Source organism: Alligator mississippiensis, chromosome 1, assembly GCF_030867095.1.
Source record: "Alligator mississippiensis isolate rAllMis1 chromosome 1, rAllMis1, whole genome shotgun sequence".
In the NCBI taxonomy this organism is placed as follows: Eukaryota; Metazoa; Chordata; order Crocodylia; family Alligatoridae; genus Alligator; species Alligator mississippiensis.
The window spans coordinates 464,467,863-464,484,230 of record NC_081824.1 but is presented as its reverse complement, the minus strand read 5'-3'; the positions used below and the strand labels follow the sequence as shown (position 1 = coordinate 464,484,230).

General features: G+C 44.4%; 1 protein-coding gene across 6 annotated transcripts in view; it reads right to left on the bottom strand.

The window, feature by feature from the left end:
* Positions 1 to 16,368, bottom strand: part of TENM4 (teneurin transmembrane protein 4) — a 766,508-nt gene that overhangs the window by 181,426 nt on the left and 568,714 nt on the right. The gene's annotated exons all lie outside the window — the stretch shown is intronic.

The following is a 16,368-nucleotide window of genomic DNA, read 5'->3' as shown; positions in this document are numbered from 1 at the left end:
TAGTTTCCCAGCTTGTCTGAAACATGTATGCGCAAGCACATTGTTCTAACCTGTGGCCTCGAAAATAAAAGGGAGATGAAGTGAGACTCTCTTCAGGAAACGTGGGGGAAAAACAAAACCTCATGGAAACACGAGAAATGAAACAGGCAAGTTTACACATGTGCTGAAGAAGAAAGGGCTTTACTTAAACTGCATTTCATTTAATTAAACTCTTCAACTCCATAAAGCGTTTAAGGTAGTGCCACTAAGTAAGTGTTTAAAGGAATGTCCCTGCTCCCCCCTGCCTTAAGTATGCCAGTATGCAATGATACAGTATTGGCTAGAGGACAGTTAAAAAACAAAGCAGAAGCAGCTGGAGTCATGGCTGATTTCCACTTTCCAGTTCAACCCTGATTTTTCTGGTGCTGAAACCTTTTGTGCTAGGGACAGACATTGCACATAAACCAGTTTAAGGGATCAGAAACTGGTTTAAGTCTGTAACAGAACAGATGTTCGGTGCACAGAAACCAGTTTGAAAATGGCTGAAACTGGCTTAAGATAAACCTGGTTGAACGTAGTATCAGACTTAACTGATTTGGGTCAAACCAGTTTATGCAAGGTCTGTCCCAGACCCTAGGCACTGACAGTAGCACACATGGTATGCTACAGCTAATATGATGAAAACTATTGGAAAGGATGATAATCATGCTCTGTTTTAAATGCTGTCAAAACTCAGTATTTTTAAATATATTTATTTATTGTTTTTACTCTGGCTCCCACATTTTCCTCTTAGCTTGAGTCTTTGTAATCATACCAAAAATGTTTAACTGATACCAGCTGGCGAGGGCCCAGATTGTCAACCACAGGTTAAGACAAAGAATTCCTACATATGGTTTTGCTATCGTGGCCAAGGAGATCTCTGAAAATATTGCATCCTTGCCCCTTTCCAACACCAAATGGCAGCACAAAGCAAATGGCTCATGCCAGGGGCAAACCAGTGAAATTTAGATTGCTTGTCTTCTAATGGAGATTGCAGGAGCCTGAATGTGGAAGCGTGCTGAATCACCCAGCCAGCTTCAAAATCTAATTAGCAATCAAAAAGCAAGTCATTTCCTGAATAAACATTGAAAACAGGCAGAACTCTTCAGAGATAAGGACTAAATGACATAATGAGACTCATTCCCTGCAGTTCCATATTGTCTCATATTGGGAAACAACACAAGAAATGACTTCTCAGAGACATTACAAACCCTCACTCCACATTCAAACCCACCCCACTTAGGAAAAGAGGATGCATTTGCCAAAGTGTCTTTGATTAATAAAAGTGAGAGAGTTCCTACAGGCCAAAACTCTCCCTGACTACACACTGCCAGGTATTTTGTGCAGCCTTGTTTTAATTATTTCAGCTGATAAAGGAGATCCTCAGCTGCTATAATCTGGCTTTTCTCTAACTACACTGATTTATACTTGATAAAGCTCTGTCCCAGGGTTTTGGAGTTTTTTACTGCTTTGCCTGAGAGATGACTTCACAGTCTGAATGATCTCACAAAGAGTGAACTTTACTGAGAATTCAGCCTAAAATCTTTTGGCAATCATTTCATCCCATCACTTGTGTTTCTACTGCAATCTTTGCACAGTGGAAAAGGGGAAAGTATAAATCACCTTTCTGCTCAGGACAACACTATTTGCCACTTGTTGATCTATCATCCAAGGATCCAAATACACTTGAAAGCAGTTGGTCTATTATTATCAGTGTTATTCCCATTTTATAGGTACATAAACTGAGGCATGGAGCAGTTACATGATTTGCTCCATATTGCAAATTAGCTCAGTAAACAGAGGTAGGAGCTGAACTGAGGCTAGTTGGGCCCCTGGCTGGTGATCTGTTCATTGGATTCTTACACTGCTGACAAAATGCTCTGCAAAGCCCAACTGTACTGTGGTGAGCTCTATAAAGATGTCAAGCTGGCCTACAATTGCCTATGTGAATTGCCTTCATTTGGACAAAATATAGTGAATATTTTAAGGAGACCCTTGATAGATTTTTCTTTCAGATAATTACCACGTTCACTGGGCAGCAGGACAGCTACTTTAAATGTATTTCTTTCTTATGTATTTACTATGTAACTTCCAACTTAATAGTTTGACTCTATATCTTTGGGCCAGAGGCCAACGCAGATGTCTACCCAACACCATTTTCTATTAGAAGCTGCAGTAATGCAATTATATGTTAACAACTAAATATGTTATAGCTGGCAGTAGCCACCAAACATCGTCATTCCCAAGGCATTTAGAGGGAGCTGTCTGGTGGTGAAGAAAAAATAGTTAGCTAACTGGCAACCAAAGGCTAGTACCTTTCCTGGGAGATACTATGACCAGGGCTCTTTTCTAAGAACTGATTAAATGCCACTTAACACACTGTGTTTTTACCATCAGAGTATGGCTAATGCTTTTGCTAGCATGCATACCTGGGACCATTCAGTATAATAATTACTACTTTGTATTGGGTCAGCATTTCTCATCTGATGAACACTAAATACGACTTACTGAAGCAATCCTTATGCCAGCTCCTATAAGGAAAGTACAGTGAGAAATGGTTTACAGACAGGTAACTTAAAGCACAGAAAGGCTAAAGAATAGCTCAAGGCCACTGCCAGAGCAAAGAACAGGCCCTAGGAATCCTGGCTCCTTGTCCTTTGGATTAGCAAGAAGCCCATGGGCTTGGCCGGTGGTGGGTCTGAGGGAGCCTGGGACTGAACACACCCTGCCCACCCAAGTTTGCTGACGGGCTCCACAGCTCAAAGCTCTCCTAGGAGGCTGCCCAATACCTATTCCCAAATCCTCTGTATTTGGTAGAGTGGGCACCGAGGATGAGCCCAGAGCAGCCTCATGGGTGAACAGCTGTGTCTGGAGCGCATCAAGTGACCATGCTCAGTCTCATGCTCCGCTGACACACTGCAGACAAGCCCCATGTTGCCTCTCCAGATAAGTGGGCTCCAAGCCTCTTGCTTTAATATTTCCAGCAGGCCACGTTATTACCCAGCTAACATGTTCACCATTAAAGTTGTTAGCTGAACCACTTGTTTGGGCCAGCTCACCCATGAGGCAGTGTCCACAGCAACGTAAGAAGGCTGCCAGCAGCACCCCATGACGCCTGGGTCAGACTGAGCCTTTGTACAAAACCTGGCCAAACTTCAGCATTTGCTGGAAAACTCCACTCTGCTGTGTCCCTTTGTCTGCTCCAAAATGGCTTGTAAGCTTGACCCCATCTATTTTGTTGCTCTTGGACAGCACGGATGTTTTCATTTCAAGACACAAAAGCAAACACAAAAACCCAGTTGTGCAGGGGCCCAGGGAACATTTGCAGGTTAGGTAAGTTCATTACATCGAGCCTGGGTAGCAAAGCCATTAGGCTCCTGCAGCTTGCACCATGTCCGGTTGCTTCCACCTGCCTGAAGTGAGGGCCTCACTTGTCCTTTCTGATCTGGGAGCATTTTGTGCCCACTCTGCAGTGTTGTAAAGGACTGCATGAGGAGCAGGGAGTCCGATTCATGGGTGCCCCTTGAGCCCTGTTATACCTGTGACATCACTGCAAAGGGACTATGCACAAAGCAGAAGATCCTCCCCATGCACTTACACACAAGGGATCTCCAGTACTTCCTTCCAGGTGAGGGCTATTCAAAGGGGAGAGGGTGCCAGGTTATTTCATGTTCAAGCACTTCTGTGCTATAGCAATGGACCCCAGCAGTCCCAGCAATGGACCTCTTCTCTACCCTTGTACTAGGCCTGGTACGTGCCCAGGACACAACTCTCACCAACAAGCTTGCTGCAAATAGTGGCTCTCCGCCACGGTAATAATGCTCATCATGGCTGACCCTGCTTAACAGTTCCTATAAGTGATCTTTAGGTAGCAAAGTGGGGAAGGAAGCTCTGACCTTCCATAAGTATAACTGCTCGCAGATATGGAGCATGTTTTTTCTTTTCTCCTAAAGGAACTGTACTATTTAACAGAAATCCCCTCAACAAGGCAGGAAGGTTGATAAAGCTAGCACATTGGCAGCTGCTCCCATAGCTATAAGAACAACGCTACTGCCAAATAACAACGGGAAGAGGAGATAAAACAGGTTCCAGATAACATTGAAACATCAAACTGGATGTGATGGGCAGAGCAAAGACCCTCCTGGAAAGCGAATGCAGAAGTGCTGGATGCAGTGCTCTCTCATTCCTCCATTTCCTTCTCTAGCTGACACGCAGGAGAATGGTTCCTTCCTCTGGTACATTGGCACCTGCCGAGACTGCGATTTTTTTCGCTTCAGCTGGGTTTTATAAGGCTTTTGCACTTCTAGTTCAAGTCATCCACACCTGGCAGCTGGCGATGTGAATGTCTTGACAGCCTCATGGAAACCCAGTCATTATTTCTGAGTGCTCTTTCACAGTTTCCTCTTCTGGAGGGCGCTTAGTTTGATGCTGATACTGCTAATGCCACTTGATGGTTTGCCAGAGTTTGATTTTTTTTGTGGAGGCTAGGAGGTCTGATTTAATTAAAGATGCCTGTGTATAACCCCTTTCTACTCTCAAATCCCACTGGAGCTCTAACCTTCACATACAGGTATCAAGATGCTAAATTCAGAAAAGGGCACTGAGCAGACAGTCCTTTAAATAACTTCCTCGGAAAGTCTGTGCGGAGCATAGTAATCGCACCAGCCAATTTCTCTGTGTTCTTCCCCTTTCCTCCTCTTTCAATGCTGGACACCTCATTTCCATCAGCACATCGGCAACACATTCCTGCTCAATGCAGCACTGACTGCTTTCTGGATCATTTCACACCAACGATGGTGAAGCTCAAAATGTCTGAAGCTTGGGATCAGGTTGGATAAACATCCAAAAAGCTTGAGCTGCTTATCCAAACTTGCTAGACCTGCTGAATCTGTGAGGTTTGACAGCACATCATGTGAGAACACACTTTCCCATGAGATTTCAGTTCTCCTGCTTCTAGCCCCAGCTTGAAGTATCCATCCAAGCACCTTATCACAACAGGAACCTAGCTCGCTTACAGCACTGATCTGATCCCAAGCCCAGTTGGAAACACTGCAAAGGCGGCCTTTCATTTATATCCTCTGGTTCCATCCCTAGCCAGACACTGGAGATGGGAGGCAGGGACACCTGGTCTTTTTAGAAGCCTGAAGACAGGCATGGTCTGAGTTTGGTTTTAGAAACAGGGGAAGGTTTTCCTGTGGGAGAATCCTAATCTTGCTGGTTCAACTCTCTCTTACTGCCCTTTTAAGATGCCTAATAAAAGGTCTCATCTCTGAACCAAGAGTTCTAGATTTCTGCATTTCTTTTTGTCTCAGACCAACACAGCTACCAAATATAACTCTGAAATATGGAAGATGCCAAATTTTAGCCGATTTTGGATTTTAAACTTTATTGCGGAACAGCATGAAAGATTTTTAAACCTCTCTGCTCGCCATCTGACACCTCCAGGGAAGGACTCCTACCTGATCTAGGCAACAAAGAGCTACTCAGAACAACTCACAGAGACCCAGAGAGACAGAATTTCCATCTCCAGCTCCCTCTGTGGAAAAATGAAGTGTATTTCCTACCTATGGGGACTTTGTACCGTCTTTAATTTTCCCAGAGCCTGATGAAGGGCGGTTGAGTCTGAAAGCTTGCAGAAAAAGAGATTTCATTTTTTTTTTTGTGATGTCCTAGTTGGTCTAATAAAAGGTATGATTTCTGAACCCAGAGTTCTAGCTTTTTGTATGCCCTTTTAAGAGACACTTTGTCAGTGCCTGCCTGATACATGACAATCACTGCTTGGTTGGATTCATAATGGGTGGACTGCAAAAGCACTTGTTTCCAGTCTAACTATCCTTCCATTGAAGTCCATAGTAATTCTGCTCCGACTTCCATTAGCTTCCAGGGACAAGAGCTAGAATGGCGCTCTAATGCTTCTGTCAATCCCACCAATGTGCCGCTGTTGTTCATATGGGGAACACAGTTTCTGCTCCAATAACTTTGGAGAGGCATGGATACTGAAGGAAGAGAGAAAAGGGCCAGAAAATTAGAGTTTCTTAAGGAAGTGCAGGTTGGCCAGCTCAAAATCTCAGCTCTTTCTCTCTCTGGCACACTCGCGCACTTCGTTTATCATGCACGTCATGAGCTAACGGGGAAGAACTTTCAACAGATGTTTAGCTCCTCAGGTACTGAAGCCTCCTTAGCTTAATACATTTCCCACACTTCCTAGATGAGAGGGAGTATTTAAACTCAAGCCTCCAGGTACAGTGAGGGTACCACACCAGTTTCCATAGCAAATATATGACAGTGTTATGGTGCTCTAGACAAACACCTTGGGAATGTTTCCTTTCTTTTCTCATTCCTTTTAATTCTTTTTTGCAACTGGGATATTTTTTTTTACTTGAATTTTGTTCCAGTAAATGAAACTCTCATATCCCCAATGTGCCCAAGGGACTCCAAGCCTAAATCTACTAAAGATTTTTTTGTACCTTCCCACTCCTATAAATTGCTACAGACTAATGCAGGAAACAACAATTATTCAGCCTTCAGGGTTCAACTTCTCGAGTTGTACTAGCAAGAGGGAAGTAACTTCACATTCAGTACGTTACAATTTCGGCTCTTGTAGCTTGAGGCAAGGCTCAAGCCAGCTTTGAGTTTCATTTTAAATGACGTTGAAAGTTGTTGTATATATTTGAAAGGAAAAAAAGCATGTGCATGTACACACGCATATATACACACAGACCTCATATGTGGTCTGTTCAGTCAAACAAACGTCGTTAAATAGAGCAGGGCTATCATTATAGGTACATTAAAAGTACATTCATTTCATTTTACAAAAACACTGAAACAAATACTTTGCAGCTAATAAGATAGGAATGCATTAGTTAGAATGGCCCGTGTTCAATGGGCTGGTTTTAGAGAAGGGGTAGGCAAGACCCAGAGGGTGCAAGTTCTGCTTTTTTACTCTTCAGTCAGCTTGCTGTGTGACCTAGGAAAATAATGTACTCTCTCAGTGCCTTGGTTTACTCATCCATACAGTCTACCTGCGTTTCATACAGCTTGTTGCATTTACCTTCAGCTAAGTCTTACTGGGTAGAAGTAGGCATATACTCACACATAAGACAATCAACTTGTGCCAACAATTGCTACATAGCAATAGGTGAGACTACTCATGCTGCTCTCTATGAAGTACGGGAGATATTCCTGGCAACTGTTAGAAGCTGTCTCTTCATAGCTTCTACTCTATGGATGCGTCCCATTACCTACAAGCACATATTTTATGGGCACCACTTGAGCTCAAACGTTTGAAAATTAAGCCCTAAGAAGTCTATTGTTCTAGTACAAAAAGGGCTTTTCCTTCTGTTTGCCAAAATCCACAAGCTGCTCTCAGCACTCCTATTTTTTTGCGTTTTAGCACTCCAGCATTCATCGAAATAAAAGTCAGGGGGGCTCAGTAACATGATACAGGAATAAAACAAGCTGTGCTTACATTAGCCTCCAGTCTGGGATGTATGGAGAGCTATATACAAATGTGCAAAAACTAGAACCATATGTCCTCGTTCACAAATTTCTCCCAAACCCCTCAGATAACACTAGAAGTCTTGTCATTAGGCAGAATTCTGCTGCTCTGAGAAACTTCACTCAAAAAGAAAAGTCAGTAACTTTAGAATTAAGTAAACCTTTTCTTGACCCTAAAGCTAAAGTAATTACCCCAATCAATAAACCTTTTGTACAAATTCTGTCAGATCAAGAAAACTCCTCTGGCTGCAAACAGCACAGTGACAAGCAAGTTCAAGGCTACCTGCCCATGTTAGTACAGATGTAGGCACAGCTTTTCAAAGTGACATACCTGATTTCCACCTCCCCCCCTTCTTCTCTTGCAAATCAAAAAAATAGAGATCTGACATTTTAGAGCGATTTTGGCACCTAATACTTCTTGAAATCAGTGGAGGTTAGGCACCTAAATAGCTTTAAAAATACAGCTCAGAGTTCCTTTTGCATTTGTGTGTGTGTGTGTGTATGTGTATCTTTCAAGCAGAGGTGTGTGTGTGTGTGTGTGTGTGTGTATCTTTCAAGCAGAGGTGGATCCAGATGGGGTGGCACAGCTGCATCCCCTTTTGGATTGGACCATACGATAGGAGCCTCTGGGGATTTTTTTAAGCCCTTGCAGGAGCTGAAAATCTCCCTCCCTTCTTCCTCCCCCAGCTGGGCTGCATATAGACTGGGCTCAGCTGGGGACAGGGACAGTGGCAGTGGGGGTGGGAGGATCCCCTTCATCATGCCTGCTCCCAAGGGATGGGGAAGGAGTGGGGAACTACTCTTCAGCCCTGCTGTGAATGAGCACAGCCCCCACAGAGTGGGGGAGTGGACAGGAATGGCTCTGGTGCTTCCCCTGCTCCCCCAAAAGCAGTGGGGAAAGCAACAGGAGTAGGCAGGGCAGGGCAGGGCGAGGGGAAGGGAAGGAGAGGGGATATTTCACCTTCAGAAAGTCTCTGGAGGCTCCTGAGGGCAGTCTGCCCATATCGGTGGGGGTGGAGGAAGCTGGGAGCAAGGAGTGCAGCCACCCCTGCAATGCGGGTTGGTGCTCCTGAACCCCACTTTGGGGAATCCTGGATCTGCCCGTTTCCAAGCCCAGCCTTTCATCTGAAACTGCCAGGCCTGCTCTGAAGAGGAGTTCATGGGAAAAAAAAAATGTTTCTAATAAGGCTGAATTTCTGATTCCATCCATGGTTTATGTCTAATCTGAAGGTAGGAACCCCTGCTGCATAAAGGTAGTTATTTTACAGCGTAGCCTTTCTGCTCATAGAATCGATAAAAAGATACAGCATATGTGGAAACAGAGGCGGTGGAAGTTGTTAGTGCCAAGCGTCTGACCTTTACTGGCTTCTGACTATTGAGTTATCCTTGAGATGTGTCCTGGATTTCCCCTTTATTAGAGAGGCCTTAAGTTTTCAGTTCTAAAGCCTGTAAATACCCACCAGGGCTTGGAAGGTAGCGTTGTTACACAAGAATTACTCTGGACGCTTGCAAAGAGGCAAAAAGGTCACTCGAAATAACACCAAGATGTGGAGTGACTGCTGTGACTTCACGTTTTTGGAGGCATCCCAGGCCCCAGCTGTAAGCAGGTAGAAAGGACCATTTAACAGACAAAATGATGTGCCGTAGGAACAGGTGTTAGACAAGAGTGCAGCCAGCGGCACCTCAGTCTGCACGGGCACGGCACGGCAACAACGCGGCACGTGTCAGACAACTGCTCCAGCGGAGATAATATGGAACCAGTCTGGGATCTGCTTCTTTTGTTGTTTGCCTGGCAATGACACGAGCCAAATGGGAAAGGAGTTAAGAATGCAAAGAACGACTTCAGCGGCAACTTATACAAGGGACAACTAGACAGAGAGCTTCTGACACTGGGGAGAGGCTGACCGCCCTCGGCTCACATCAGTGAAAATGAAAATGTTCAGCAACCTGCCAGAGAGAGGCAAAAATGAAGGGATTTAGGCGCTTATAGTAACACTGGTAAATATACAGAAGGCACTCAAATACTGCCGTGGCAAGGACCATACAAGTCCCTAGACTGATGGACTTCTCTAGTGAAGTTGAATGCAAGAAGGTCACTGTGGCTTTGTACTAGAGACGCACAAACCAGCCTGAAATATGAGCACTAGTCTCCTCCACTGCCAGACTCAAACTCCCACTTAAAGGTTGTTTAAGTATCTAGCCGTTCATTTTTTTGTTGCCACAGCTGCCTCTGACCAGCCAGAGGTAATCACAGGTGCTGAAACACTGTGGGGAAACCTGTACTTGCCAGGCTTCAAGCTGCGTTCTGCCCATGTGAGAAATTTAGATTAGTTTTGGCTAAGGAGCAGATAGAAAACCCAGACAGTGAATCTTTTGAAATGAAGCCACTGCTACTTAAAGCAAAGTACCATTATTAAGATACATGATGCCATGCCCAGAAAAATAGTTTTCTTTAGGGAGCAATGGCTCAAGGGGAGTGGGCCACAGGTTGGGCAGCTTCTGGTTCCACGGTTCTTGGCCAGCCTAGGTAGACATGGCCAACAGCTTATCTGCAAAGAGACTTTGATGATTTAGTCTCACCCTACCTCAGTTTTGGGCACTCAGCTGCTGCTTAGCCCTGGGGGCATCTGGAGGCTCTTAAGGTTTTAAGTTCCTCAAGTGCCTAACATTTGGTTTCGGAGCATGAGCGCAACCACAAGAGCTGTGATGCTGCAGAGCACCTTGGCGTCTCACTCATGGCTATGCCTCATCTTGATCCACAAGTGACCTGTTTCCCTGCCTGTATGGCCTAAAGTGGGCTCTCAGCATGCCAATTGGGTCAGATTAGAATGGCCTCCACACAAAACTGTGTCTGTTAACCCTAGGTGTGTCCTAACCACCAGTATACAGGCCACTCTGGTGTACCAAGGGGGCCATTCTGACTTCCTCTTGCTGCCATTGCTCTGCTCAGCAAGAACTGGGCTGGGGATGGGAGCAAAGGGAAGGAACAAGACTCTTTTGCCTAATAGCCAGGGCACTCAACTGGGAGCGAGGAGAAAAGGAATGACTCCCTAATCTCCTGGACTTCAGCTAAGAGTGGAAAGACCCAGGCTTCAGGCCCTACTCCAAAGACCACTAGCATATTCAACCACTGTCTGAGATAAAATATTGAAACAGTCAATAGAGCAGAGACCATAGCATAGGTATCCCTGCTCCCAGGCAAGCTCCATTTTTTGGACATTCAATGGGAAAATATGACTTGGGTGCTTCTGAACGTTTTGCCCATTTTCCTTCATATCCCCTGCATAGTGGTGGTAGTACAGGGTGCCTCATAATACTGCTGCCTTAGCACAACTCAGTCTATGGTTAACAATGAGATTCTGGTTTGTGGAAGTGTCAATCCAGCATCTTTCATGAACACTACAATTTTTGGGGAGGGGAAAAAATGGAATTCAACAGATGGGTCTCTGGATATGTGCAAAGACAAACAGAGACTGCTGGGCGAGTGTAAGTAGTATGTGTGATGGGGGAAGCTGGGAGGCATATTCCTGTGATTTCATAACAGAGGAAGATTGCGGAGCAGCATGAAAACATAAAGGGATTTTTTTTTTGTCTTTTAACTGAATGGAGCTATTATACCTACTCTAAGTACAATCTAACAAGGCTTTAAAACTCTGTGGGGAAGCTGCAGAAGAGCTGTCTGAAGCCAAACCGTAGGAATATGAAGCATCAGGAGCAGGCAGGGAGAAGTGGGGAGAATGGCTTGGGGGTAAGCAAAAAAGGCATTGACCATCTGATGAAGCGGTTGTCAGCCAAGGGCGTGCAATGGGACATGGAGGGCTAAAGGCAAAAACCATTTGCAGTGCATGCAAAGCTCCGCTATTATTTGGCAGGAGGGAGAAATCAATAACTCAGCAAAAGCAAAGTTCGGACTCTCTACCACAGCCATTTTTTTTCCTTTCAAAATTATTTCTGTACAGACTGCACAGATGGAAACGTCTCCAAGTTGAAGAAACAGTAGGTTCTTAGTTAACTGCCCAGACACAGGTCCCGCAAAATAGACGTTCTCCGAGGTTTTGCTCAGGACCCAGGGGAAGCAAAAAAACAAAGAGGAGACTGGGCAGTCACCTCGCTGGGGTCACTTGATGCCAGCTGTCTTCCTGCCTAAAGCGCAGGGGCTGGACCCGCCGATCTAGCAATTTATGGATTGATGAAAGGGGAAAACAGCTTTTCCTAAAAACGGGGCAGGAGCTAAATGAAGCCCCGGGAACATGCAAAAACTCAATCATGTGCTTAACTTTAAGCATGTGCTTTAGTGTCTTGCTGGATACAGCCTAAATATCAGATTCAGAAAGGACAGATAAGGATGTTGCCAGTTAAATTTCCCTCTACTTAATTAGATTCACATAGACCTCCTTACATCCACTCCACCTATGCATAATGGAGCCTTAGAATTGTAATTTAGACACTGAAGAGCTGAGCGAAGGGATGAATGAAAACAGATGCCACTCTGTTTTAGTGTGTACCTTCTCCTGGCCACTCGGCATGTGCATCAGGTCAATTTAGACTCTCCAGACAGCAGTCGAGTGGGCATAAGTAGCTCTAATGGATTCTAAATTTGTGTAAGTGGATCACACTTATACAAATTCGAGCTTGGGATTCAAATTTGACATAACGTGGATGCTGAGAGTAGTGAAAGAAAGCGAGAGGGATTTCCATTTTCTTTAAACTCCCCTAGGAACAGACAAAGCCCTGAAATCTGCAGAGACCTTTTCTGACAGGGTCACAGCACCCTCTCTTGTCTTCCTCCAAACCAAGGACCGTTTGTTGCATTTCCCTCTCCTGATCTCCACACTGCATTTGAACCCTTGTCCCAGGTTATGCATCAGGCTACCGCAGCAAGAGGGTCTGTCTTTTGATGGGCATCATAAAGTGCTATATACGCTTCCAGCACTCTCCCAACACCAGCACTAGCTTCGCTTTGTAGTTTGATGGAGGAAAGGACTTGCTGGTGGTTTTCTTGATGCGCAGTGGAGAGACAATAGGGCTTTTCTTAATCATAAAGTAGGTCTTTTGCAGAAGCTAGATAAAACATAATTAATGGGTGCTCTACATGTCCCTCCTGTTGTTTGCTGGAGCAGTGACACCCCAGTAAACAGACCACCAATTTTTTTCACAGATAGCTGAAGCCTTTTTCCTTTTGCTTTCTCCCTGGCCCCAGCCTGCTGTAATTCAGCAGCAGCTGCTGCTGCAAGGCTTCCTCTCTGACTCCACAGATTCTGTTTTCAGGCTCTCGGATGTTTCTTGCTTCCACCAAACAGATTTTTGGCCACCGTCTCTCTCAGATGTGCTGACTCCAGCTCTCGCTCAGCCTTCTATTTTGTTACGCTTATACCAGATTGCTCTGAATAAATCACCACTATCAGGCAGAGGTGAATCCACAAGGCGCTTCTTAGAGAAGCGTTTCTATTAGAAATTTCAGAAAGTACCGCCAATGTCATTTACAGGAAGGTTAATTTATTATTGAGGGACCTTGGTTCTCCTTTTCTTTGTTATGTCTCACAAAGTATGGGATGAGAAAAATTTGATTAGACGCTCCAAACTATTTCACAATAGTCTTTTTCTCCTTCCCCAAAATTGCCATTATTATGCAGCAACATGAACTTTGATGGGATGTATAATGCTTCATTCTCTCTAGGTTTACAAGCAAAGCCAGGGCCCATGCACAGGAACAGGTTTGGACAAACTCCAGTCTATTCAGGTGAGATATTTTTACATCTGGTGAATCCGCCTCCTTATAAGAAACTGGTTAATATGTTATCAGTGTAAATGAGAGTATTACTGAGCAAGTGGATTTCTTTCAAAGCTGTGCAGGATTCCAAACACTACTAGGGAGAGCCTCAGGGATTTATGAAATCAAACACATTATCAAACTGGAAAGACATTTTGCTTCTATTTTGGTCCAGTTTCCAGAAGAAGCACAGAGGTGATGATCAATCCAGACAAGCACTGCACAATAATTACAGTCAGTGTTGTAACACACACAGCCAATGACCTGCACTTACTGATTTTACTGGTATAAAAGTAAAGGGATAAGCATCGCTTTGCTTCTTTCCCTCCCAAATTCTTGCCCCTGGAAGAAATGCTGCAGTCCTTACTTAGGCCCATACAAAGATTGCAGAATCTTACCATCTGTGCATCATATTAACTATTCTCTATTATTATGAAAAATTAGCATTTATACACTGCTTTTCATCATCACTCAGCTCATTCTTACAGTCCCTCTGTGTGCCAGGTGGATAAGTATAATCCTAATTCTATATAGCAGATATACAGGGAGATGACATGTCTTGTATAAGCCAGAAGTGAATCAGTGTTAGTGCTTAGTTCCAACATAAATGTTCCTGGTCTCTTCCAGGCACTAGGCCCTTTGTCTTTTTTGGCCATTCTTGCACGTTTCAAAAGCACTTTCACTGCACTTAGTCTTTCATTAGGCTTCTATAAGAACAAGGAGAGATGTTTTCATGTATCCCTGCCACAAAAATAAAACTGAATGAAAGCTGACCCGGGACAGCTCCACACCATGCAGAATTTCCCCTATACACACAGAGAGATATCTAACCCTCCCTATACATAACTGAATATATTTGCACAGCATTTCAGTTTATCCCAATTCATAAACTTGGCTTATGTCAGGTTGCTATATCCTCTTTATGACCATGTCAACTGAAATTACACCACAAATTACTACAGTATTTACGGACTTAAAATACAGCAATCATGTCTTGTCAGACCTCATGAATACACCAGAAAGGCTTTGAGGCTCTGCTTTAATCTGTGTTTCAGAGAAACCTCACTGCAGGTCTTTGTAAAAGCCAGAACAAAAGATCTAGTTGAAGAAAACTGCTGACCATTTACAGTCAGTCCATTTTTCAGCAGTTCTTTATAAGGGTAGGGCTGTTTTGCTGGAGTATTCTGCACAAACACCAGTCAGGTAGTCATGTCATTCTTATCTAAAAATCAGACTCTCACCTTAACTGGGACATAGTCTCCTTGTTCTAAAATGGGTCTCTTGTAGCTTAAACTACACATGGCATTTTTGTGTTATGTGGCCACAGGTGGCTGAAATGATTTCTACATGCATGGTGAAATTCTCTGTGTTACCATCTTATTACGAGCTAACATGGATGGGGGAAGAAGAGCTAAGCTGGGTGTGCAAAGAGGGTCTTGAGCCTTCGAGTCAGCAAAAGTCAGAATAACATGATTGGGGGAACCAGGTAGCATGTTACAGATAGTCTAAACCAGTGGTGGCCAAACCATGGCTTGCTGGCATGATACTTTCGGCTCTCCGGAAATTGGCCGAAGCCTTGCCCACTTCTCCCTGAGGCGGCTCCGGGGGGCAGAGCAGCCTGGCACCTCCCGCTGCTCCGGCTTTCCGCGCAGAAAGCATGCCCCGAGCCTGTCCTCCTCCCTCCTTCTCTCCCTCCGGGACTGCCGGGGCTGCAGCCACACTGCTTAACCTGGGATGCACTTCTCATGGGGAAAGCCGAAGCGGCTTGGGGGAGGTCAAATCCATTCTCGGTTGCTCAGCACTGCCCCCATTCCCCTCTTGAACTTCGGTGTAGGATCAGATGTGGCTCCCAGGGTGAGCAACTCTGGCCACCCCTGGTCTAAATCATTCTCACTGCTGGCATCACATGCTATGTGATCAACCCAAACGTAAGCAGGCATCAGCTTGAACACTGGAGACCAGACTGCGTTAGTGCCATGGAAAGTTGAAGATCTTACCCAGCCTACTTGCTTAATGTCCAAGGATGTGCTAGGAATGTGTCCTGCCCGTTTTCAATGCAAGGATAAAAATGCAAGGAGGAAAACCTGGACCTAGCCCATACTGTGCAGTCAGTTTGGATAATGGAGTGAAGGCTCTATAAAAAACATCCTCCCCTGGGAGAGCTATTATCAACTCTATCTGCAGGGAAAGCTCTCCCAAACTGGTCAGATCTTCTGGAACAGAATTTTTTTTTTTTAAGTGGAGCCCACTGTACATAAGCACATGTGATTCCTCTGGATGGAAGGTGCCGTGGAAAGGTAACATTTGGTTTGATTGCATTTTTGCTGAAGCAAACCAAGTGAAAAATAAATCTGCATTCCACAGAGTAAGCCTTCCATTTATCAGATTCAAGTGCAATTATTTCTGGTGTTACTTAACTGTGAACAGCCTTGAACACATGGGCTTCTGACAGCTAAGGGCTGTTTAAGGTTTTTGGTTTTAATTTTAACACAGAATATTATGGTAGCATTTCAACTTGCATATTAAATAAACTTTAGAGGTAAAAGCTGTATGCTGGAACCTTAATGACTCTGCTTTAATAAGACCTAAACTTTTAATTAACTTGCCAAGACAAATTACAGCCCATAGTTCTCAGGTAACTGCTGCAGACAGCTGAGACTCAACGTCAATGCTTCTTTGGGGAGAGGGATTAATAGTAGCACTGGAAAGAGACTGTTTTTTGCAGGATAGGAAGAAAAATCCATTAAACAATCATTGTGGATACAAAAAAAATTAAGTGCTAGTTCTAGGGAAGACTCTTCAAATCACAACCAAATGGATTTTGTGGGGGATAAATGTGGGTCAGCCAAATCTACAATTAAACATTACTGGGTGTGTCTACACATGCCCTGACTGCACAGCAAGTACTAAATGACTGTGCAGTCACTGCCGTTATTGTGCAGTCCTGGCAGTGCATGGATTGTTTCTGATGCTACTGCACACTAGCAATCTCACATAGATGCACCCACTGAGTCAGAAATTAGTTCTGAGCATAGGCCAAAGAAGCAAGACCTGGGCCAGTTTGTGGAGGGTGGTATCAATAT